Consider the following 18522-nt stretch of genomic DNA (forward strand, 5'->3'; position numbering starts at 1 on the left):
AAGAGAGGACTTTGCAATGTTTATCGTGATACCCAGAAAATTTGACAACTAAAGGAAAGAATTTTTGGCTTGAGCAAGTCGATGCCTGGAGGAGGCGGTGAAAAGCCAATCGTCCAAGTACGGGAAGTCTCAGGTGGGGTGCTACAACTACCATGACCTTGGTAAACACCCTGGGGACTGTGGTGAGACCGAAGTGTTGGACCCTGAACTGGTAGTGATTGGCTCCATGCCAAAAGCAGAGAAACCTCCTGGATCGCCTGTCCATCATAATGTGGTAGTACGCATCCTTGAGATCTACAGAGCACATCCAGTCTTCCCCCTGCAAGAACGGCAGCATGGATTGCAAGGTGACCATCCGGAACTTCTCCTTGGCAACAGACAGTTCAACGTTGATAGGTCGAGAATCGGCCTCAAGTCCCCTTTCTTTTTTGGCACCAAAAGTACAGTTGTGTACACTTACCATGAATGTAGATGTTCAAGTGTATTCACTGTTGCAGTCATTAAATTTGGGTAATCTGCTGGCAGGTTTCCCCTCAGTCGGCCTGAATAACAAAGTCTTGGGTCCTGTGTCGGTTGCTGTCTCCTCTTCCATGACGTCAGGGGTATAAAACATGCAGCCAACGCCATTTTAATCAGTTTTTCTTGCCCCAGATGTCAGGTGCCAGCCAGATGGGGAGCAAAAAAAAAAAAAAAAAAAAAATATATATATATATATATATATATATATATATCATACATACATATACAGATATATACATGTACGTTAGAACACAAAAAAATTACCTTCAACTTAAAGCAAATACACCACAAAGACTTTTGAGCATTGTGAAGGAAAGAAGAGGTACAATAATAGAGAAGAAAGGGGGCTGGCGGGTGGGTAACCCAGACTGCAACAGTGAATACACTCGAACATCGACATTTATGGTAAGTGTACACAAAGTACAGTTTTGTACCTACCATAAATGTAGATGTCCGATAGGTATGCATCTGCAGTCATAACATACGGGTTGTCCTGCCTCAGGCTGCCCTCGGTCGGCCGGATTCCAAAATCTGGGTCTGGCCTTGGCTGATGTCGCACTTCACCCGACGTCATAGCTCCTGGGGTATAAAGGCATCAGCCAACGCCATTTTCCTCAGTGTTTCTTGCCCCAGATGCCAGGTGCCCTCTAGGAAGGCTAAATTTGGATAAATGCTGAAAATTCCAAACAGTAGCAAACCAAATATATATACATATATACATACAAACAAATACACCATAATAGATTCCCCCAGCTAGCTGAAAGAGGGGTAAGCACCCTAGGAATACCACAGAGGGGAAGGAGGGTGGGTAATCCTGACTGCAGATGCATACCTATCGGACATCTACATTTATGGTAGGTACAAAACTGTACTATGTCCTTCAAGGATGCATCTGCAGTCATAACATATGGGTAGAATACCATAGCCAAACTGGGGGAGGAGGCACTAAGATAAAGATAGTGTAGTTAAGATCCCTTGTAAAACTGCAGTTGCAAAGCCTGCTCGGGATCTGGAGTATAAAGGAAGATTGTAATGCTTGGCAAATGTATGCACGGAGCTCCAAGTAGCAGCTTCTAAAATGTCTTTGGTAGCCACTCATAGAAAAGCTGTAGTGGTGGCTGTAGCCCTTGTGGAGTGAGGCCTGATATTTTCAGGAGTTGTCTTTCCATGAAAAGAGTAACAGAATCAAATGCAATTTCCTATCCATTTTGAAATTGTCTGTTTGAAATTGCTTTTCCTTGCACTCCTGTTGCATATGCTACCAGAAGCTGGTCAGTTTTTCTGCTGGTCTTAGTTCTGTCCAGGTAGTAGCGCAGTTGTCTATGTACATCTAAGGTGTGTAGTAGCTTTTCCCCCCTGTTCTGTGGGTTAGGGAAGAATGTAGGTAAATGAATAGCTTGGTTCAAGGATACCCTGGATACCACCTTTGGCATGAAAGTAGGATTGGTTCTCAGAGACACTCTATCCTGGTGAAAGATAAGGAAAGGCTGTACTGCCATTAATGCCTGTAACTCGGATACCCTTCTTGCTGAAGTGATTGCTAAAAGGAAGGCAGTTTTCCAAGATAAGAACTGTAAGTCTGCTGATGCAGCTGGTTCAAAAGGGGGAAGTGTTAATTTTTCCAGCACAAAATTGAGATCCCATGCAGGCAGAGGTGGTTTCCTTGGAGGTTTTACATTTTTGATCCCTCTTAGAAATTGTCTGAGGAGAGGTTGAGAGAAGATAGGAGGATCCATGTTGTACTCTGCTGAAATTGCTGAAGCATGAATTTTAATGGAAGAATAGGACAGGCCATTGTGGAACAGTTCTGCTAAGTATTCTAGGATGTGTGCTAGGTTTGCAAGCGTGACATCTGTTCCCTTTGATGCACTCCAAATGAGGAATCTCTTCCATTTGGCTGAGTATGTTTTCCTTGTGGAGGGTCTGCGAGCCTCCAGGATAATGTCCTTGACCCTCTGAGATAAAGCAGGTTGGTTTTGTCTTTTGCAATTTTCCAGGCAGTTAGCTGCAGCGTTTTCAAGTTTGGATGCAGGGTCTTGTAGCTGTTCTGTGTTAGAAGTAGAGGCCATGGGTTCGTCCGAGACATGCTTCTCAGTAGCGGATACCAATGTTGCCTTGGCCAGTCTGGAGCTATCAGAATTACCTTTGGCTGTTCCTCCCTGATCTTCAGTAGAACTTTGTACATCAATGGGAGAGGTGGGAAGGCATAAACTGTCAGGGCCTTCCAGCTGAAAGAAAGGGAGTCCACCCTCCAGGCTTGTGGGTGGTATACTCTTGAGCTGAATTTCTTCAGTTGGTGGTTGAGTGGGGAGGCGAACAGGTCTATTTCTGGCATTCCCCATTTCTTTGATATGGTTTTGAAGATATCTGGATGCAGCATCCTTGGTAGTTCTGCTTAATTTGTCTGCTAGTGAATTCTCTTTTCCTGGTACGAATCTGGCCTGCAGTTGAATGTTGAGATTCAGGCCTAGGTTCCACAGCTCCATTGCCATCCGGCATAAAGGGTAGGAATGCGTGCCTCCCTGTTTGTTGATGTACCACATGACTGTGGTATTGTCCGTACTTATCAGCAGGTGCCCTTGCTGAAGGAATGATTTGAATGCCTCTATTGCATGCTTCACTGCCAGCATCTCCTTTAGATTTATGTGTAGATTCAGCTGGTCTTGGGACCATAGTCCTTGGATACACTTGTCTTCCATGTGTGCGCCCCAGCCTAGGTCTGAGGCGTCCATGGTGATGGTTTGCTTTGGTTGTGGTTTGTGGAAAGGCAACCCTCTGTTGGTCTGGCAGGCCTGAGCCCACCACAGGAATTCCTTTTTCAGGCATGGAATGATTGATATCATGGTTTCTAGACTGTGCCTGTGTTGAGACCATACATTTCTTAGGTACCATTGTAATTTCCTCATATGCAGTCTGGCATGTGGGATCAAGATCATGCAGGATGCCATGTAACCCAGGGCCTGCAGGACTTTCCTTGCAGTAAGATGAGTTTGTCTTGTCAATGCCGTGAAGTAGGCTGGAAGTTGTTTTTGTTTTTCTTCTGTGAGAAAAGCCATCTGAGTTATTGTGTCCAGTTCTGCACCCAAAAATGTTATCCTTTGGGATGGCACTAGTCTTGACTTCTGTATGTTGACTGTGTATCCCAAGGCTTGCAGCAGTTGTATGACATAGGCCAAATCCTTTATTATTTTTGTCTTGTTGTCCGCTTGTATTAGGCAGTCGTCCAGGTATGGGTAGATTTGAATTCCCTGAAGCCTGCAATGTGCAATTACTGATGCCAGGCATTTCGTGAATACTCTGGGTGCAGTAGATAAGCCAAAGGGCAATGCTGAGAATTGATAATGCTCTGATCCTGCAAGAAATCTGAGGTGTCTTCTGCAATCTGGTCGTATAGGGACGTGCAGGTATGCCTCCTTGAGATCTAGAGTCACCAGCCAAGACTCCTTGCCCAACATGGGAAGAAGTTGCTGTAGGGTCAGCATCTTGAATTTTGGTACAATGAGATATGTGTTCAGTGCGGACAAGTCGAGAAAAGGCCTCCATTGAGTTTCTTTTCTTGGTACAAGGAATAGTCTGCAGTAAAATCCTTGGCCTTGTTCCATAGATGGTACCTTTTCTATTGCTCTCATCCTTAGTAAGTTGATGACTTGTTTTAGAGCCTCTGACTTCTGGCTTGGTGGAAGGTTTGGTATTCCTCTCTTTTTTGGTAAAGTGTGGAAGTGAAACCTGTAGCCTTTGTCTATTGTTTGCAAAGTCCATTTGTCTCCTGTAATGCAATGTCAGTTTTTTGAAAATAAAGCTAATTTTCCGCCCAAGGGTGCTTCCAATTGTTCCCTGGTAGGCGGAATCAGAGCCAAGTCATTGTGTCTGTCCTGTGGAAGTGGTTGCAGTCGCAGCTGTGGAGGCACTCCTCTGGTTGTCAGGTTGCCACTGACGGCCCCTGTAGGCACCCCTTGATTGACCTCTGCCTCTTGGGCATCTATTTCTGCCTCTCTGTGCTCTGGAGGTGTCTGGAAAGGACCAATTCTTTGAAGGCCAATTTCTGCTGAACCTCGGAGGTTGGACCTGCAGAAAATCCTTGACTGTTTTCACAGATTTTGCTTTTTCTTCCACTTTCTTTAGTACCTCCTGTGCAGGGGAGCCAAATAAACTTTGTTTCTCCATAGGGGCATCTAGGAGTTTAGACTTAACATGGTCTGGCAAGGATTGCTCTTTTAGCCAGGCATGCCTTCGAATCACTGCTCCAGTCATAGCTGATCTAAATGAAGCCTCCAGTGCATCATAGCCACATTTTAAAAAATGATTACTGACCTGCTGAGAATTGTGTACCAACTCCTGAAGGGACTTACGGTCTAAAGGTTCAGGAGAGGAAAGCTTTTTATTCAGCTGATCTAACAAAAATTCCTGGTACTGTATCATGTGAAATTGACAGTTTAAAGCCCTGGCAGAAAGTGTGGCAGATGTATAAACTTTTTTACCCCATCTCTCTAATGCTCTTGATTCTCTTTCAGAGGGTAGGGGGGGGTTTTGGCAGAGGCAGCTGCAACACCCTTGGGGCCCTGAGAAATGGTTTCTGGGTCTGCAGCGTGGGCCTTGTACAAGTGGAAGTGAGAATCCGAGACCCTGTAATATCTGTCAAGTTTGGCAGGGGCCGGGGGAAGAGAATCAGGGGCTGAACAGGCATCGTTGTATGCATCATCAACAACTGATAGTACAGGTGGTATGGCTAGAGGCCTATGCTGTGGTAAATGTAAAAAAGTCCTTAGCCTTTTCCTAGAATCAGAAAAATCCTGACCCTGCCATTGGAAATGTTCCCTCATTGAATGAAGAGTTTCCCCAAATGAAAATTCTTCTGGGGGGGAGGCAGAAGGAATGGAGTCTTCTGCATCCGAATCCTCATAAGGGGAGTATGGTCCTTCCTGATGGTCTGATAAATCTGATCCATCTGAGGAATAGTCAGAGGAAAAAGGTTCAGTCCTAGGCCTTTTTTCATTAGGGGGTTGTGAGGCCCTGTCTGGGTGAGGTTGAGATCCCCTGATCAAAGAAATAAGGTCCTCAGCAAGGCTGAGAATCTGAGAACTTGAGGAAGGTCTGTGAGGGGGAGCTTTTGTAGGTAAGGCCTTGGAAAGTTTAGCTGCTTTAGCCCTGGAGAAGGCCTTAATAGACATAGAAGCAGGGGGTCTAGCTGCCCCACGTGCATGAGTAGAAATGTCCAACGGAATGGTGTCGGACAATTCTTGTGTGCCTGCTTCTTCGGTAGGAATTTCTGTAGCCGACTCAGCCGGGGCCTCTGTGGCCTCGTTCGTCGGAGGCATGCTTGCGGCCGAAGGAAGAACCGAGGACTCTGTTTCAGCCGAAACCGAGACACTCGCGGTAGGCCTAACAGTGGTTTCAGCCGAAACCGCGGGCCGCGAGTGTCGGTCCTTTTCCTTGCGTTTTTTAGCTAAATGAGTAGTCGGAGTCTCCGACGGCATTTTATATGCAAAAGCGGGACCAAAAAACTCTTCTGCAAACTCCGACCGACGTCTAAGTGTCCGTCGGTTGAAGGAGGCACAGGCTAAACAAGCTGATACATCGTGGTCTGGGCCTAAACAAGGAAGGCAGTAAGAGTGGAAATCCTTATGAGGTATTTGTTTCCCACAAGTTAAACAATTATTTACTTTTTCTGGCATCGGCTGAGGCAAGAAAGAGTCCCCAACAGGGTACTTAGCTTTTTTAGAAGTCTTTTAGAAATCTCTGGATCTGACCGACTGGCACTTGCGAACAGCTTCTGCTTCGGGCACCGCGCGGCAAGAAAGACTGAGGAAAATGGCGTCGGCTGATGCCTTTATACCCCAGGAGCTATGACGTCGGGTGAAGTGCGACATCAGCCAAGGCCAGACCCAGACTTTGGAATCCGGCCGACCGAGGGCTGCCTGAGGCAGGACAACCCATATGTTATGACTGCAGATGCATCCTTGAAGGACATCTGTACTATGTTCTTCGTGTTTCACTGTTCAAGTCATTACATTTGGGTAGAATCCCAAAGCTATGGATGGGAGGATGGAATTAAACAGCATTAGGAGCAGCTATAAGGCCCTGCAGGACTTCAGTGGCAAAGCCAGCTCTGGATTTAGAGAAAAGAGGTAAATGGTAATGCTTTGTGAACGTATGAACTGAGCTCCAAGTAGTAGCTTCTAGAATGTCTCTGGTAGAAACCCCTCTGAGAAAGGCTGAAGAAGTAGATGCAGCCCTGATGGAATGGGATCGGATCCCCTTGGGCACAGGTTTACCATGGTGCAAGTAGCATAAACGAATACAATGGCTTATCCATTTTGAAACAGTCTGCTTTGATATAGCCTTCCCCTCTGTTTCTGCAGCAAATGCCACCAGTAGTTGCTCAGACTTTCTTAGAGATTTTGTCCTGTTTAAGTAGAATCTTAGTTGTCTGTGTACATCCAATGAATGCAGAATCTGCTCCCCCTTGTTCTGCGGATTTGGGAAGAAAGTTGGCAGGTGAATGGTCTGGTTAAGAGCCACACTGGATACCCACCTTAGGCATAAAAGAAGGATTGGTCCTGAGGGCCACCCTGTCCGGGTAAAAGATAATGAAAGGCTCCACTGTCATGAGAGCCTGTAGTTCTGAAACCCTTCTAGCTGAAGTGACTGCTAAAAGAAAGGCTGTCGTCCAAGAAAGAAATTTTATATCCGCAGTAGCAACTGGTTCAAGAGGAGGTAGGGCGAGTTCTTCCAGCACAAAATTGAGGTCCCATGCAGAAGTCGGTGCTCTCCTGGGAGGCCTTAAATTTTTGAATTCTCAGAAGTACTGCTTTAGCAGGGGATGAGAAAAAAGATGAGGCTCTGTGTTGTAATGAGCCGAGATGGCAGAGGCATGGATTTTTATTGAAGAAAAAGATAGGCCCTTGTGAAGCATCTCAGTTAAGTATTGCAAAATCTGAGGAATATTGCACTTTACTGTGTCTATTTCCTTGTGCTTGGTTCCAAGCACAGAATCTCTTCCATTTATCAGCATAAGATTTTCTAGTACTAGGCCTTCTAGCCTCCAAAATGACATCCATCACAGGTTTACTGAGAGATGTGATTGGTGAAATTAGTTGATTAACCATGCTGCAAGATTCAGAGTTTGCAGCTGAGTGTGCAGAATTTGATAGTTCTGCTGAGACAGTAGATAAGGTGTCTGAGGCAGGTACCACGGAGGAAGGTGTGACATATTCCTCAGAAGCGGGTACCACTGTTGGTGAGGCCAGTCTGGTGCAATCAGAATCATTTTTGTTTTTTCCTGTCTGACTTTTAGTACAACCTTGGGGAATAGAGGCGGGGGGGGGGGGGGGGGGGGACACAGACTGATAGGTTTTTCCATCTGAAGGATAGAGCATCCACTTTCCATGCTTTTTTGTGATGAGTTCTTGTGCAGAATTTGTCCAACTGATAGTTTTGGGGAGAGGCAAATAGATCTATGTCTGGGCTCCCCCATTGTCATGTCAACATGCTGAAGATTTGTGGATCCAGTTTCCATTTGTGTGGGTCCATAAGATTTCTGCTTAGGTTGTCTGCCAGAGTGAATTGAGCTTGAAGATGTATTTGGTAAGCCAAGGCTGTGTTCCACAAGGCCATGGCTAGTCTGCAAAGAGGGAAGGAGTGGGTAACCCCCTGCTTGTTTATGTACCACTTAACTGTGGTGTTGTCCATCTTTATCAGTAGTCGTCCTGGATGCTAGTCCTTGAAGGCTGATAGAGCATTCTGTACAGCTAGCATTTCTTTCTGGTTGATATGTACATGCATTTGATTTGGGCTCCATTTGCCCTGAATGCATCTCCCTGCCAGATGGGTCCCACCAAGCATAGTCCGATGCGTCTGTAGTCAGGGTTTGGGTGGCAGGGGGTAGAATGAATGACAGTCCCTTGTTTTGGTGACATGCCTCTGCCCACCAAAGGAACTCCGGTTGCAGGCACGGAATGAGAGGAATCATTGCTTCCAGGCTGTGACAATGCTGACTCCATAAGCTTTTTAGGTACCACTGAAGTTTCCTCATATGCAGTCTTGCATATGGAATTAGTAGAATGCAGGATGCCATGAACCCCAAAGCCTGCAGAATTTGTCTTGCAGATAGCTGGGGTTTTGTTGCCACTTGTTTGAAGCATGTTGTCAACTGAATTTGTTTGTCTGGCCTTAGGTAAGCCATCTGGGTAGTTGTATTCAAGCTTGCAACCAGGAATATAATTATTTGAGAGGGTACCAGTTGTGATTTCTTTTCGTTTATGGTGTACCCTAGGCATGCCAGAAGCCTTTTTACAAACGCCACATGCTGAAGAAGAGTGTTCTTGTCCTCTGACTGAATGAGACAATCGTCCAGATATGGATACATTTGAATGTTTCTTTGTCTGCAAAATGCAATTACTGGTGCCAGGCACTTTGTGAAGACCCTGGGCGCAGCAGTAGATGAGCCAAAGGGCAGTGCAGAGAACTTCTAATGCAAATAGCCTGCTTTGAAGCTGAGGTATCTTCTGCAAGATTCCCTGATTGGGATATGTAGGTATGCCTCTTTTAAGTCTAGAGTTACCAACCAGGCATTCTTGCCCAGCATAGGTAGTAGCTGTTGTAAAGTCAGCATTTTAGAATGTCCAGGAAAGTATTTAGAATGGATAAGTCCAGAATTGGACGCCATGATTTGTTTTTTCTGGGTACCAGGAAAAGTCTTGAATAAAACCCTTGTCCTTTTTTCTTTTCTGGCACTGGTTGAATAGCCCCCATATCCACGAGGGGCATGACTTGTTTCTGGGCCTCTGCCCACTGGTTTGGTGGCAGATCTGGCCATCCGTTTGGAATTGGCAATGTGTGGAAATGAAATCTGTACCCCTGGGATACTATATTTAAGACCCACTTGTCCTGGGTAATTAGATGCCAATTTCGAGCATGAAGTGATAGTTTTCCCACCAAAGGGGCTGCAAAAAGATAAGTGCTTGGAGATGGCAGAGGAAAGTCATTGAGACTGTTTACTGTAAGGTGGTGCTTTGCTACCTCCTGATTAGAGGTGGAGGCACCCCATTGTTTTGACCAGTAAGTTCCTCGTGACTGAAACCTGGAGCCTTTGGAGCGTCTGGGTTTGGCCTGAGCGGCTCTGTTGGACACTGGAAAGGACCAATTCTTAGTAGGCCAGTGTCTACTGAACCTGGGTGGCTGCACTTGCAAGAAATCTGTTACAGTTTGCATAGATTTAGCCTAGTCTTCCATCTTTTTTAAAACCTCTTCTGCCTCATTACCAAACAGACTGTCCTGCTGTAAAGGAGCATCCAACAATTTAGCTTTAACATGATCAGACAGATTTTGCTCCTTGAGCCAAGCATGCTTTCTTATCACACATCCAGTTATGGTGGCCCTGCAAGAGGCCTCCAAGGAATCAAAACCACATTGCAAAGTATGCTTTCCAACCTGTTCTGCTGAATGCAATAAATCCTTAACTCTATTTTCCACACAATCAGAAATCAACATCATTTTCTGTTTCAGTAAGCCCATACCATGCTGTTGATATTTAGGCATATGAAACTGGCAGTTTAAAGCTCCGATTGCCAAGGTTGCAGACGTATAAACCTTCTTACCCCCATCTATCCAGCGTCCTGTAGTCTCTATCTGAAGAGGTAGGATTTTTGGCTGTAAAAGCCTTAACACCCTTGGGACCCTGACAAATAGTTTCAGGGTCAGCAGCAGGATTTTTGAAAAGAAATTTGTGGGAGTCAGGAACCCTGTAATATCTGTCTGGCTTACTAGGAGCCGGAGGCAGGGAATCAAGAGCCATGCTTGATTCTGAGAAAACATCATCAACAATGTCTAATACAGGAGGTATAGTCAAAGGCCTGTGCTGAGGAAGAAGAAAATCCCTAAGCCTCTTTTTGGATTCTGAGAAGTCCTGACTCTCCCAATGAAAATGTTCCCTTAAAGTATGCAAAGTCTCTCCAAAAGAGAAATCCTCAGGAGGAGAAGCATAAGAGATGGATTCCTCTGCATCAGAGTCCTCATAAGGTGTGATAGAAAATTCCTGATCAGAAAAAATGGAAACCTGATCTGAAGATTCATAATCAGTGCCTTGCCTAGGCCTCTTAGCAGGGGGGGGGTTGGGAACCCCTGATCAAGGTTATTAAATCCTCAGCCATTTTGATCATTTGTTTTTTAGGCATAGGGGCCTGAGCACGTGGCTCATGCGTCGGTTTTTAGACATAGAAGTAGATTTTGGCCTTGTTTTTGATGATGGCGTCAGTTTAATATACAAATGTTGAGGCCTGAAAACACCCTCAGAAGCCGGTGCCTGCTCAGTGGCTCCAGACCCATTCAAGGAACAGACATCTGCGAGTTCAATACTTGCAGAATCTCGTGGCATACCGGACTCCGAATGGGTCTCGATAGAGGTCTGCGACTCAAAAATAGCGGACATCAGGGGCTGTGAAAGCGCCTCACTGAGTACCGAACCGGCGACTGGCTTAGGAGAAGCTTCGTCATCGGTTTTGGACTTCGACTATCTGTCTCTGTCTTTTTCCTTGCGTTTTTTTGTGAATTCCGGTAGTCGAATTGCTAACCGACATTTCAGGATAGTTAAATCTTGAACCTATGTATTCAGAAGCAAAAATATACTGACGCTTAATAGTGCATTGGTTAAATTTAGCACAAAACCGACAGCAAGGCACGTTGTGATCAGTGCCTAGGCAAGGAATACAGTACAAATGAAAATCCTTATGAGGTATTTGCTTCCCACAAATAATACAATTATTAACTTTTACTGACATCGGTAAGGAGCAAGAAAAAGTTTCCCCAATGGGGTACTTAGCTTTAATTTGAAGACTTCGGTTCTGAAACTCGAAAACAAAAATTTCAGGAGTCAGCCGACCAGCACTTGTGAACTGCTTCTGCTTCGGGCACTGCAGGGCAAGAAAGACTGATTAAAATGGTGTCGGCTGCATGTTTTATACCCCTGACGACCTGACGTCATGGAAGAGGAGACAGCAACCGACGCCGGACCCAAGACTTTGTTATTCAGGCCGACTGAGGGCAACCTGCCAGCAGATTAGCCAAACGTAATGACTGCAACAGTGAAACACGAAGAACATCCTGGAATAGATGCCTGATCCGGACTGATCTGGGGGGACCAGCTGGATTGCTCTTTTGTTTAGCAGCTTTTCTATTTCCAAAGCTGCCACCTCCCTTTGAGCGAGTGGAACGTCTGGGAGGTGCTTTGGAGGTAAAGGACTGGTCAGAAAGGGAATGGAATAACCTCTGGATATTATCCGAAGCACCCAGCGGTCTGACATTAAGGACTCCCATTGAGCTAGGTGCTTCGAAAAACACCCCCCCTGACTGCCTCCAGAGTGGAGCAGTCGGGCAACCCCTCAGGGCTGCTGCGCGAGTCGATCCGAGAATGGTTTCCCTGACCCAAAATTCTTCAGTCCCCCTCTGGCTGTGGGCCGGTGTCCACCTTGTCCCCCTCTGTCTCTAGGGTAAAAGGAGTCCAGTGTGTCCCGGGAATGCTGAGACTTCCAGAACCACAACTTCTTTTACCCTTGCTGATTCCTGGAAAAGGACCTTTGAGGGTTAGAGAAGTGGATCCCGACGGCCGACAAGAGTCTTCCTGTCCTTCTCACTCTGGACAAGTGTATCTTGGACGATCTTCCCAAAAAAGGTCGAACTGTCAAAAGGAGCATTCACGAAGGACTCCTTGAAAGGTTCCGAAAAATCGCAAAGCCTGAGCCAGGCGTGACGCCTCATGGCAATGCCGGACCCGACCGCCCTAGCGGCTCCCTCAGTGGCATGAGAGAGAAGGCGCATGAACATGTTAGTTACCAACTTAAGAGTGGCCATACGTGCAGAGAATGAGTGTTTATCCTCAGCAGAAATGGACTCTGGGGCAGACTCAGCGTACTCTTTCACAAGGTCGTGCTGAAGTCTGGTCACGAGGGCCATGTAGTTCAGCACCTTTATAGCAAACGTAGCTGAAGCATACGTCCGCTTTCCGAGTCAATCCATTGCCCTAGACTCCTTGTCTGGAGGATGGACCGAGGAACTCTCCTGCGCCAGTTCCTTTTTAGTGGCCACTGCCACCACCATGGCATCAACTGGGAAACCCTTACTCCACGCAGGCTTATCTGTAGAAGGGCTCAAAATCTTATCTGGCCTTTTAGGTATAGGTTGTACAGTGTCCGGCTCATTCCAAGCTCTGGTGGAAATTAGGTCCACCAGAGGATTAGCTGGGGGGGGGCACTCAAGAGGTAGATGGGCCTGCATTGAATGTCTCCAAGAATACAGACTCGTCCGAGGAAGGCTTTTGGGCGGACCAACCTCCCCTCTGATGGAGGATTTCTATTATGTCTCCAAATGAAACATCTTCAGGAAGTGATCTGGGGTGCCTTCCCGTTCCTTCAAGTCTGTATCCTCTGTGAGGGACTCAGGGGAGTCCATGTGCCTCCTCTGGCACTTGCATTTGCGAGGAATCTCCTTGGGGGGGCTCTCTGGGAAGGGCTCACAAACAGCTTCATATTTCTCGAGGGGAACCATCTGGGGCGTATCAGACACAGGCTGTTCCTGAGAGGACAGAAAGACAGAAGACACTCTCAGCAGCGAGGGAGCAGGGACGGACTCCGAGGAAAGAGTGAGGGGTCTCGATCCTCCCATGAGAACCCTCTCCACAATGAAGGCCAAAGGGAAACCGGCTTCTCAAACAAGAAGGATGAGTAACCATGCCCCTCGGATCAGTTGAAGGGATCGGAGCCGAACACGGAACAGACGGACCCAAAGGAATCGTATGCCACGATCATAAAGGAGCCTATGACACACTCATCCCCTGGATCCGACACCCAAATCATGGCTCCGAGAGCTCGGATCCGACATACTCGAGGGCAAGGCCGGCATAGAGATTGGGGGAACCATCAGCGCTGACTCCCTGACTCCAGTGCTCCTTGGACCCAGGGACTCAAACCCGGGGATGGATCGAAGAAGGAGCTATCGGGGTAAACATCGGAGCCAAACTTCCTGCTCCAGCGGGAGGGGGAGCCAGAAACACTCCCATCTGCAACTTAGTCTGTATGAACCTTCGCATCATCTGGTCCATGTCAGCCTCTGAGAGGGTTCTTGTAGATCTGGAGGACGCCACTGACGCCGGCCGAGAGGGCCAGTTTGTGGACGACCTCGAAGCAGGCAGAACCTCCGGCTCCGGAGAAAATCTAGGCGATCGGAGCAGAGGGGAAGACAGCTTAGACGTCTTGACCGGGGTAGCAACTTTACCAGGAGGACCCAAAGGATCCGCAGGCCTCTTACGACCCTCTCTCTTTCTCTATCTCCCTATGTTTCTCCTTCCTGGCCTCTTTGTCACCCTTTTTAGTCATGGGAGTGTGAGTCCCGGACAGGGGAGAGGGCCCTGAAGCTGATACGGCCACAGCCGTGGCCACAGAAGAGGGAGAAGAAGAAGGAACAGTTTATGCCGGGATAAGTCCAGCCAAAATTAACTTGGTCCTGCAGTCCCACAGGGCCCGTGGATTAAAGGCTGCACATATTTTGCAGCCTGAAGAAAGCTGGGGAACCCCCAAACACATGACGTACAAAGTGTGGCCGTCAGCTGGGGACAACTTATGGTCACACTCATTTGGAGAAAGTCGGCTTTTGAGGGTCCGACATCTCAACCTCCACAACCAAAAACGAAATAAGGCCAACTAAAGCCCTACCAACAATACACACACACAGCAAAGGCAGGAAAGGGCGACCTACACTAACAAAAAAACACAATCTACTTTGTGTACTTTCTGCACGTAAAACCTGGGGGGAGGAAAGAGGGGATAGGCAAACACTACACACTAGACTAACTTTTCAACGTTCAAAAAAGGGAACCCTACTCTACCTGCCTGGAGCTCAGGGATCACGTCTTTACGAAGCTGCCGCAAATGAGATCTGGGGGTTGGAAGGAAGTTGCAGTGTAGTATGGGTAAGGGGGAGGAGCTTGGAGCTCGGATCTTAGCTTGGAAAGCTACCTGCCCGGATCCATGTCAGATCCGAAACCCACAGGTTGATGACAAATGAAGTTAACTACTTCAGATCAAAGGTTTGTGGGGTTCTTGTTAACTACTGGGACTTAGTTTTTGAACCTATGGGATTAAAATAGGTCTTAATGTAACAAGATGATCGTATAAAAAAGAGAAATGAACGTAAAGCAAATTTTTGAGAGGATCCCTGAAGGTCCTCGTATTACTATTTTTGGTTATCAGAGGGCTATTACACCCAAGGGTGCAGGAAGATTCAACTGTCACACCAAGTGCATGCTACACTGTGTTTTATGTTTGAAATGTCCAGTTTTTTATGAGAAAACTCAAAATTCCCTTAGGCAAAGGAGCTTTTGCAATAAAGAAGGATGAGACCAATGCATTATACAAACCTTCCCTTAGATGTTCTAACTCTAATATGTTTGCATTTTTTATACCGGAAAAGGTTAGTCCATCCATTAGGGGTGGTTGATGGGAAGCGTTATTAGATTCAAGGGAATTGCATTGGCAGTTATTGCTGGACATTGTTACAGCATCAGGTTTAAATGGCAAAGTTTCTATATCAAGTTTATTACAAATGAGAGGGACAGAGTTCAGTGTTTTAAGGTGTACATAGTTTGCTTTGCTTCATGATTCAGTAGAATATTGGTAGTAAGGATCGTTTTAAGCATTTACATTCAAGTATTTATTTTTTATTTAATTGAGTGTTCTGTTTTGTGAATTGAACTGGTTCAGTGTTGATTTCTTTTTTATATAAAGTGGTTGAAAGGATTTTTTTATACAACACTGATGAAGTTCCACAACGTGAAGGAAACAAAAGCTTTTGTTCTTGTGATTTCATCCAGGTAGCAATGTTTTTTGTTCAATATGTACTGAGCTATAAAAGTAGCACTGGACCAAAAAGCAGCTTCACAAATGTAGACAACGGACTCATAAGACAAATAAGCAGATGATGTAGCCATAGACCAGGAAGAGTGTGGTTTAGGATGTTTGGGTAATGATGGACTTTGCTGCTGTAAATAAAGGTAATGCACTCAGTGAGCCATTTTGCTAGAGTCACATTGGTCAGTATTGTGCCCAACTTGGTTATGGAAAAAGATGCAAACAACTGTTCTGATTTTCTTAGATCCTTAGTTCTGTAAATGCAAAATCTGAGCTATGACTATCCAGTAATGAAGTATGTATTCGCCCTTGCTGGAAAAATTCAGAAAGGCTGGTAAATTAATTGACTGTTGAGGTTGGCTTTTCTGACACCACTTAAGGTAGAAATGAGGAAATGGTCCAAAGTGAAGCCTTGTTTGTCCTTGTGAAAAATCAGGTAAGATGGTTGAGAATAAAGTGCTTGGAGTTCCGATACCTGTTTAGCTGAGGCATTGGTGAACAGAAAGTGTTTTCCAGGACAAACATTTCAACTATGTCCTTGTTGAGGGTCCAAAGGAGGACTGAGTAAAAGCCTGAAGAATTAGTGTACAGTCCCATGGAGGGACAAAATCCTTAACTGAAGCCTAAGTAGCAAGGCACCACTAAAGTTTTGCACAATTTTAAAGAAACTAAGGATGAACGATATACACAAAGTTGAACATTTGAGAACAGCCAATTGCACCTTGACAGTCAAATAACTAGCTCTATCATTGAAATGGAGGCTAGGAAATAAAGAATAGCTGGAACTGGTGTGGAAAAGGAGACCAAGTATCTCTGAAGGGCTCAAATAGAGAATCTTTTTCATTTACTTTTATAAGGTTTCCTGGTAGAAGCTTTTTGGGATAATATTAGAATGTGTTGAACAGGGGAGGAAAGCCTGGAACTTCTAGCCATCACTGGAAGTGGAGAACCATGCAGTTAATTTTGAGAGATAGCATGTCCGAGTGAGGCAGAAGATCCTGAATAGGATTCAGTACTCAGGGAGGATGAAGTAGGTGAGGCCATAGGAAAGGGAACCATACTCTGCGAGGCCATAATGGGGCAATGAGGCTCACACTGCAATTCTCCGGAATGCTTCCAGAATAAACTTGGGGATGAAAGGTGTGGGAGTAAAGGCGTATAATAGACTGAAGCATCTCTTAGTTACGCCCTATCCGGAAGGATCAGGGCAAAGTACTTGCTGCACACTGGCATAGAGGAGAGAGGCAAAGTGGTTGCAGTACAGCTGACCCCATCAGTGAAATACTGTGTCCTCCACTGACCGATTAGAAAGACCATTCATAAGGGAGCAACACGGACCTGCTCAGTTTGTCTGCTAGCATGCTGGTTTTCTCTGGAATATCCATTGCCAAGAGAAAGTGGTTGGAAAAGATCACCCATTGCCAAACTCTCACTGCCTTCCTGCAAAGTGGATAAGATCTGGTTCCCCCTTGTTTGCTGCTGCACCAGACCACTGAAATGTTGTATACCTGGACTGTAACCTCTTGAACACCTGCAAAGCATATAGGACTGCTCTCACTTCTAGGACACTGATGTAAAGACTGGCCTCTGTCTGGAACAACGTGCCCTGGACTGCCCTTCTCAAGTAATACCCCCCCCCCCCAATTAGGGGTACCCTATTACGATGTCGCAGATGCAGTTTGTCAAATGCGTCCTCATTGAAACGAAAAGCATGAAAAGGCAAAATAGCAAAGCGGCTTTTCAGCAAATTCTTTCCCTGGGAAAGAATTTGCTTGGCCACTTTCGTTACTTTGCCATTTTTGGCACTGTAGTGCAATCTCAGAGATGGTATATTTAAGTAGGGGGGTGTGGGGTGCACAGCCCCACACTACGGGGGATGTGGCAGGCACAGCCCCCCACATTATGTAATGTTTTACAGTTTTTTTTCTTTTTTATTTCGTAAAAACAATTTTTTCCCGTTAGAAAAAAAAATCGCTGTTCTGAGGTTTCGATGTTGTAAGCTTTCGTTTACATGGGATCGGGTATGTGTCGTCCACTGTTGTGAGCGTGTGATGCAATACAGACCCCATTTGTGAGGCATCCATACTTAGTGGTGCCTTGGGAGAGGGAATAATGGAAGAGCAGCCATGGAAAATTTTGTTTGCGTGAATCCACAATGCTATGTGTTACCTGCAAACACTTGCGATGTGTATGGGAGTCATCACTGGTTGAGGGTTTATTGACCACTGTACCGGTAGAGTTTGATGTAGTACTCTCATGTGGAGCATGCCAAGGGAACTAATACTATGGAAGCTGCCATCGAACTTCATAGTTGGAGAACTAAAATGGCTGAGAGATGAATGAAAAGAAGGTATGTGTAAAGCCTGCTTCCTTAAGGTCTCCAATCTTGTTTATAGTAGGCTTGCCACTTGTGACTTGACATCTAGATGGGTTTCGATGAACTCCACAGTTTTGTGTTGGCTAAAGCTGAGACTTACAGAGGTCTATAGTAATGCTCAGCTGGGAAAAGAGCTGGCACAAGTGATCCCTGGCTTGAAGAAAAGGTTTGGTGGAGGCAGATAGGATCCAGTCATCTAGATATGGAAACACCCAAAATCCTTGCAGTCTCAGGTGAGCTGCAACCGCTGCTGTACACTTGGTGAATACCCTGTAGGCTGTGGTGAGATCAAAGGGCAATGCTCTGAACTGGAAGTGACTGGCTCCCATCCAGAAGCATAGATATCTCCTGGAGTAGCTGTGTGTTTTGATATGATAGTATGCATCCTGAAGAGCTATAGATCATACCCAGTTGTCTCTCCTTAAAAGAGGCATGATGGATTGACCCGTGGCCATCTGGAACTTTGAGTGTTTCTCAAGCTGATTTACATTGCTGAGATACAAAATTGGTCTTAGTTCTCTGGTCTTTCTTTTTTGCACTAAAGAGTCTCAAGTTAGTTCTGGATCCTTGTTGGTCTGGTGGGATTGGATGGATGACTCCTTCTAGCAGCTTTTCTATTTCTGTACCTAGAGCTTTCCTCTGACTGGGTGGAACATCAGGAATTCTTCTACTGTATTTTGGAGGAAAACAGGAAAATTGTAAACAACAACTTCTGGATATAATATTCTGCAC

General features: G+C 45.8%; 1 protein-coding gene across 2 annotated transcripts in view; it reads right to left on the reverse strand.

Annotated features, from left to right (window-relative positions):
* Positions 1 to 18522, reverse strand: part of SLK (STE20 like kinase) — a 2579008-nt gene that overhangs the window by 878490 nt on the left and 1681996 nt on the right. The window lies entirely within an intron of this gene.

This window comes from Protopterus annectens, chromosome 14.part0, assembly GCF_019279795.1.
Source record: "Protopterus annectens isolate FY-2018-M chromosome 14.part0, PAN1.0, whole genome shotgun sequence".
NCBI lineage: Eukaryota > Metazoa > Chordata > Ceratodontiformes > Protopteridae > Protopterus > Protopterus annectens.